Source organism: Zerene cesonia, chromosome 19 (genome assembly GCF_012273895.1).
Source record: "Zerene cesonia ecotype Mississippi chromosome 19, Zerene_cesonia_1.1, whole genome shotgun sequence".
Lineage (NCBI taxonomy): Eukaryota > Metazoa > Arthropoda > Insecta > Lepidoptera > Pieridae > Zerene > Zerene cesonia.
Window position 1 is genome coordinate 10,530,451 of NC_052120.1, and position 7,183 is coordinate 10,537,633.

The 7,183-nt window shown below is 32.9% G+C and overlaps 1 long non-coding RNA gene across 1 annotated transcript in view; it reads left to right on the top strand.

Moving 5' to 3' along the window:
* The first annotated feature begins 5,602 nt into the window (after positions 1 to 5,602).
* LOC119834550 overlaps positions 5,603 to 7,183 on the top strand; it is a 22,155-nt gene continuing 20,574 nt past the window's right edge. The window contains exon 1 of the long non-coding RNA XR_005288004.1: positions 5,603 to 5,785. This is a non-coding gene — a long non-coding RNA (uncharacterized LOC119834550). The remainder of the gene's footprint in view (positions 5,786 to 7,183) is intronic.

A 7,183-nucleotide genomic window follows, 5' to 3' on the forward strand; every position in this document is an offset into this window, starting at 1 on the left:
AGCAATATGGACCATGGGCCCTCGAACATTCGAGAGCTTCAAGTGAACAGATTAAGACAATCCTCGCTATGATTTCTATAGAATTTTGAACACATTATATCGTTAATTTACAATAAAAAAAGGAATTTTCTAGTATCATTTATTTTAGTCATTAAGTAAGTTATTAATTTTAGAAGGCACTAAGAATTAGGTGGGTGCGTTCACTTTTATAGCCTTACATTAACATATTAATCATATACCTGAATAGGTAATTAGGTACCCTAGTGCAAAAAAGTGTCTTTAGTGGATTAAACATGAAACGTAAAAACACAGACGGAAATTGGTTGAAAAGGAAACCGTACGTGAACCTTAATGGTAAAAAGCCGGCCATTAAAAACATTCTTCAAACAGTGGAACACAGTTTTTATTTCAATGAATATAATTAAAATACTCATGTTTGCCATGCATAGTAATTTCTTTTGACGAGGGACTAATTAAAGGCAATATAAAATTCTTGGCTTAGAATCTAGATGATATTTATGCAGTGTGCGGGAGCCCTTTGCGGCGCCGACGTCACCTGTCATTCGTCAGTCCGCCGCGCATACCGCGTGCGCGCACACGTAACCTTGTAAACAAATTTAAATTTAACGGTACCCCGTGGAACGCAACAAAACTGCGCATTCCAATGCAGATGTGTCCCGACCGGCTGCGGAGACGGACGTGCAGCTAACATAAAAGGGATTCCGAATTTGAATGGAATTCGAGATGCGGCCCATTGATTATCATGATAATTGCCTAGGTACAGCCTAGCTGTTTCGCTGAATTTGCATAGAAAAACAACACAAAAAATTCGTTCCTGCTTGCACCTTTTGTAAACAGGATTTTGTACATGTGTAATGAGCTGCCTGCTAATTATGATGTACTGAATACGAATAAATGAATGTATATTTGCGTACGTTATGTTGAAAATCAAACTCTAAAGTAAACACATAATATCCAATCGAGAACTACTTTGCTATGACTATTTTCTCTGCGCTAGATGAGACAGACGCAAAGGCAAAAAAGAATCGTCCACTTTTTTCCGTTTAAATATATGTTATATCAAATGACCCTGAGCTGAGGATTTCGCCATTCATCAGCGACCCGTTATTGGGCCAATTGTCTAAATTAGCATACTTAGCAGAGGCGCCGACAGTCGCGCTAGCATCAAAGAGAGCCGCAGATCATTTAAATTTAAGCTTTACACTCAAGAACATAACGTTTAAAATGCATCGCAAATTAACATAATCGTTATATTGTTGCGATTAAAACTTTAACGGTCTGAAGTTAAAGGCTAAATAATCAAACCTTGACTTGTTTAGCGCCAGTGCAAATTGATTAAGATTTTAATGGTTATCTATAACCTATGGTTGATTTTTCTCGATGAAACTCGTTAAACGTTTCTTAAAGGATTGCGTCAACTTTTAAGTTTTATGTGGCTTTTTTTTAATGAAAATGGCAGGTATTTTATAAAAATGATGTGAGATTATATTATATCGAACCACCTGTAAATGCTAATATACTATAAATGGATCGATGAGCTATATTCACACCTTGTTTTTGCATGTATTTATCCGACTGTGGCAAAAGGGGGGAAATGTATTTCGAGTATAATATGCTCGATATGTCAATTATAATATGTACACATAACTACATATTATATGTAGATATGTGTATGTACTATTTATAATAATGAACGCTGTATAATTAAAAAAAAATAATTCTTTGTTCACTTCGAAATTGGAATACCATTCTACTGTCATAACATGTTTTAAATATATTAAATTGGTCATTATTTTAACCGAACTTGAAATGTCATATTGGCAAAAACAATACAGTAGAAAGAAATGCTTTCATAGTATTTTGCGTCTCTAATTCATTTAATTGGTAAAACGGTAAATTGACATTTAAGAAAGCTATGAAGAAAGTGCTTTTGTATTAAATGCCTAAATGGGCATGTGCGTTATTAATTGAATTATGCCCTTCAAAAATATTTATAAGGTTTAAACATGTGACATTTTTGTTTTTAGCATAAATAACTGCTTTGACATTCGATCCAAAATAAATTTTTTGTGTTGCCGCATTCTGTCGGTTTGGGCAGTTTTTTATCGATCTTCAATAATTTTCACTGTAATAAGATTAATTACTTACCCGTAAATGGTTGTAAAAATATTAATTCTAATTAAAGGGTGTTATTAAAATGTTTGGTGTTATTTTATTTTTTATTCACTTAGTAGAGCATTCAGTTGGTGGAATGGAATCGTTTGGGTGCTGCTTAAAATTGCTGAAAATTCATCGTAATTTACCCAATGATTTGACTTCTTTACAAGCGGGATCGCGGGCAGACTTTAAAATTAAAAAAAAAAATTATGACTATGCAACGTTGTAACATATACTATAGAAATGTAATCTTAGTTCATATAGGCAACATGAAATACCCAGGATATAAATGAAGCACAATCTAGTTTTTTATTATATTATAGCGTTTGATCCTGCCGATAGTTGTCCTGGTATAAAAACGGGAGCAATGCAAGCGCGGCGGCGAACCGTCCTTAATAAGTCATTGATGTGCATTTCGGAATGTTTATAAACTAAAGTAATTTGCTCACTCATCTATGGAGATATTTTTTAATTGAAACGGGAATTCTCCTTGTACTCAAGCTAACCTCATTACGTATTTATATTTAGATGTACGTTAGCAAAAATCAAGTAAACCGTTTACTCATTCTTAGCTTTATTTCTCATAGAAGCACATATTTTAAGTTATTTTTGCAAAAACTTACATTGTTGATATTTGTTTCGGTTTTTATTTGTTTGTTATAGATAAATTTGAAAGGTGATTTTTATTGACACGCCTTTGAAGGCTTCTTTCCTCCCAAATAACAGACAAATTTAATTTTTTACACGCTTTTTATTAGCTTCACCTGTATGTTTGTATGTTTGTTTGTTTGTTAGTAACCGACTTCTGGTGCTTCTTAAGATATTATTGAAATCATAATCACTCTACTCATATCTGTCAATAAAATATCTATAACCATTGACACCATGCACCCCACGCTTTTTTTTTTAAATAAAATATTTTTTTTTTACTCACACTATTATTAATTTATATTCATTGAAATTTTTAACACTATTTTCTTAATTTAAATTCATTTACTTTCTATTTTTTAGTTCGGTTTTCTATAAAAAGCGTGTTTTTTAGTTTTTTTAAAACTATTATTTATTTTGTCTCAAGTCCACCGCTAACAATATTATATCGTTATAATCCATGAAAGAAATTATGGAAGTACTCACTTTTAATTGACACAAAGAAAAAGGATAATTTTGCTATTTCCATATTTTTAGGTACAAAGCGATGTGCTGTTGCCACTTCACCGCTGCATCTGACTAAATAGTTGCTGAATATCGAGCTAGCAGCTAGAATACAACATGGAAATGCTTACATCTGGTATGTAAAGTTACTTTATGTAATATATTCAGTATATACAGAATATACAGTATATATGGTATACTGTTTATATTGCGACTATTTAGTTGTCATTTACTTCATCTATACTAATAATTTAAAGAGGAAAAATGTTTGTAATGTATTCTACTACTAAACTATCGAGTAGTTTTTGGGTCAGAAAGTTTCTTTCTAATCGTGTTTAAGTAACATAATTTTATATTTGAATATAAATGAGATTAATTTGACGATTATCTTCCTACTTTGCATTCGTTTTTAACTTAATCAAAAGATGTGCATAGCAATAACAAAGAAAATTGAATATTATGCTATGAAAATTCAACAAGATACTAATGTATTATTAAAAACTATGAAGTAACGAATTACAAATTCTTTGTATCGGCAGACGGCAAGGCTTTCTATGCATTCTTCATTTCCTAGACTTGTTTAAAATCAGTATTGCATAAAACTTATGAACAAACAATGAAATAAAAAATAACAATCACGTATCAATCTCTAAATAAACAATGTCTCCATAAAAGGAGAAATCAATTAAAGATCCATTGTATTTATGAATTTAGTAACAGCGCAGTTCACACGACAAAAAATGGTTGAAAAAGCAAATTTGATGGTAACCAGTGATTCCTGCAGGAACCCGTTACTTGCCCTTTACGTGTCCATAGAGTGATAGCGAATACAATTTTTTCTTCGCTAGAAACAACTTTCTCCTCATATATGATAAATTATGCGTTCCATTCAATTTTTGCACGCGCCCATTGTAGCGTGTCAAATGATACAGTTATTTCTTTATTTAAGCCTGAATAAATTATATCGCTTTCTAAATATAAAACTGCGCCCGATAAAAACACAGTTTCGTTGCACTTCAGTGTTGCTCACATTGTATAAGGGCTTTTGTTTATAATTTAATATTATGTTGAGGGTTCATTATAAAGTTACGCTTGTAGAACACATATTTAAACCTATTTTGTTTCTATATATATGCAGCGGTATGGAAAGGTTCATAAGCAATGTTTTATCAACTTATTTTTCTTTAAATAAACACAACAAAAAATAATGAATGGAATTGCAAGTCGCAAAGTTTTACTGGCGAATTAGAGAACAGAAATTAATCGTAGGTAGTTGTATTGTGAGAGCGGGGTCCCCGCCGGCATTGTGACCGTCCCTTCGTCTAGTCACATCGTAATACATCCTATATGTGTAATTGACATCCACTATTTTAGTGTTTGTTTTTTTAAGCAGTTGGCATCGGAACGAGAAGCTGCAATTTCTAATAGGTTATGTGGAGGTTACATGTAATGTGGATGGATTTATCCTTACTTCCTACTAATATTATAAACGAGAATGTTTGTAAGAATTAATAAAAGTGAGGAAAACGTTTTTTTAAACAATAATAATGTCGAAATTATTCGTTCTGCCAAAAACATAATATAACATTGCTCAACTACATTGTATTGCTTACTTGTATATTTGATGTTATTGGTCAGAACTGTTCTAGTAAATTAATGGATGTCTCATTTTCTTCAATGACAAACATACACATGAATTTGATTGCGTATATGTATGTATGTATAATAAAATATATCTTTTCCATCGAAATTTTCAGACAGATGAAGGCAGAGAAAGATTTCCATCGTAATTGCCTCCTTCCGTGTTTGATTTTCACAAAGGTACAAGACATTTAATTGGAGAGCAATATCTAAAAGTAATTGTAAAAGTTCGATCGCCATGTTTGCGCCCGGGCCGCCCCGAGGACCTCCCCGGTCCTGGGGCCAATTTAATTACCAAATGGTTCGTTATTCGTGACCTCTCGACCATATAACTCGCTAACAAGCTACTGTGTAGAGGGCTAATTGATTCTGTAAAACGAATTCAAACTTAATAGACGGAGGGCCAGTCAAGCGTGCGCTGGCTTTACGCTGAGGTGTTTTCTTATCGATGTATTAGATTTATGTCCGTTTTGATGAATCACATCGTAATAACTAAATAAATAAAGAGAATAAGAACATAAATGGAGATGTTGCTCGAATAAAAGTCTATGATGCGTTTGATTAATTTGTTTACGATCGAGTAGATTTATTTGTGAAGATATAAGAAATGTTAATTTTTTGCTTAATTTTTATGTGTTATTACCGGCTTAGTGCAGTGTTCAATGGTAATATATCACGTCAGGGATTGTGGATCAATCACGAAGTAAACAGTTTCTTTTAAATTATCGTATGATTTGAGTTTGTTAATCAGTTGTGTATGTCTATAGTCTATACGCCTATACGGACGTTGGAAGCGATGGCGTCATGAGAAATGGTAACCCTAACTACTACATACCTTTTATTGATGTAATGCGAGTATCAAATCCAAAATAAGAGTAAAAGTATATATACTAAGCCCATAAACAACAATGACAAACGTCTTAAATCAGCTGTCAACAGTACTTGGGCATAAATATTGGGTATCTTAACATGAGAAAAGCTGGTATTTTTTACAGTGCTTGTGATAACCGCTTTCTACGCCGTACAATGGATTTCCACGGCAATGAGCGGATGATTGAGACTTCAATGCATCATCAATATGCATAGATTGTTTGTGCCATTTAGCAGTTTTGACGTTCGCTTGATCGACGAGCGTTGGGAACAATTGCACTTTGATTATAAATTGCTTCATTATCTCGTACAAACACGATTTATAATATACTACTTGGCTGTTTAAGTGTGAACGATGTGTGAATGCAAATTTGTTGATATGTAATTAATTGTTGTTTGTTTGTTTGTGTAATTATTAATTCATAAGCGATAGCGTGCTCTTTATATTTCATGAGTTTCTCACCGACAATCCTGTTTTTTATATAACAATATATTGGTAAAGAAATGCTTCGTAACGCAGAGATGACGTAGCAGGTCTAAATACGTTAACAACAGCGCTACAAGAACAAACCTCCCTCGTTATTTTAAACAATTCGATAATGAGACCCGCGAGCCCTGATTGTAGCACAAAGGGTCCCCCTAATGAGGGGGGGAGATCAAATAGCGTCTTGTTTGCCCAGGGCGCGAGCCATTAGGCTGGATTGGACATATTCGAAACTTTTTTAACTGTTCGTTGAATGCTTTTTTCTAGTTAAATGGTTGTTGACTTGGCTATGAGTGGGAAAACACTTTTGTTATTTTGCTTCAGTTATTACTTATTTCATTTATATAAAGATAATTATTGTTCTTTTAATAAATTTGATTGCTCGACTTTGTTCACACGTGTATACAATCAAAATCAAATTAAATTTAATACTATATGTTTATACGTGAAGCCGGACAGACCGACGAAAATTTCATATAATTTTTGGCTTGTGTGATTTGAACTCTTCGAGACTTGTTTTATAGGTATTTTTCATTTCATAATGGATGGAAGGTAAATTGAGATAGGATGTAAAGGGAGGTAAAAGAGACAATGGAACTACAAAGCTGCAATACTATTCAAAAGTTGCCACTTTAACTCTAAACTTGTGTAGTTACAATCAACCGGTGTTCAAACATTGACTAGACTCAATTCATCCATAAAACGTCCTCTAAAAATATCCTTGAGGTACACAAAAGATCTCTTATGTAGAGGACGTATTTATTCATCGGCCAAACAAGTTTAGGTATATACTTAGTCTGGCCATAAATACTGTTACACTTAATTATAAAAAAATATTACATTTGAATTTCGAATCTG